Source organism: Nanorana parkeri, unplaced genomic scaffold (assembly GCF_000935625.1).
Source record: "Nanorana parkeri isolate BGI_ZX_2015 unplaced genomic scaffold, ASM93562v1 scaffold20, whole genome shotgun sequence".
Classification (NCBI taxonomy): domain Eukaryota; kingdom Metazoa; phylum Chordata; class Amphibia; order Anura; family Dicroglossidae; genus Nanorana; species Nanorana parkeri.
In genome coordinates, this window is record NW_017306288.1 from 788938 (window position 1) to 789411 (window position 474).

Here is a 474-nt window from a genome sequence, read left to right on the forward strand (position 1 = left end):
ATGTGCTAATTTGTGTCTAGCCTCTGGGGGAACACATACTAATAGAGGCGAAGATTTACACTTCGCTAAATAACTGACTTGTGTGTAAAGCATAAAATACAAAAATACAATCTGATTTCCAAAGAGATTACGAATATTCGGCGAACACACAAACCCTGATGGCCCGGTTCATACAGCATATCTGCTGACACAAACAATCACTGCCCCGGCCATGAGAAAGCTCCACACCGCTTGTGTTGGCGGAGTCTGAATTTATAGGATTTGTTTACTTTCTTAAGACAATAACAGAAGGAAACACATCTACGGAAACAAGAAACGGTTCCAGAATTGTGGGGGTTGTTACAAATGGGAGAGACAGTATGGAAAGAGAAAGAAAGAAAGAAAGAAAGAAAGAAAGAAAGAAAGAAAGAAAGAAAGAAAGAAAGAAAGAAAGAAAGAGAGAGAGAGAGAGAGAGAGAGAGAGAGAGAGAGAGA

At 39.7% G+C, this 474-nt stretch overlaps 1 protein-coding gene across 1 annotated transcript in view; it reads left to right on the forward strand.

Moving 5' to 3' along the window:
* The window catches only part of SIX1 (SIX homeobox 1), a 2941-nt gene that overhangs the window by 1284 nt on the left and 1183 nt on the right, over nt 1-474 (forward strand). The gene's annotated exons all lie outside the window — the stretch shown is intronic.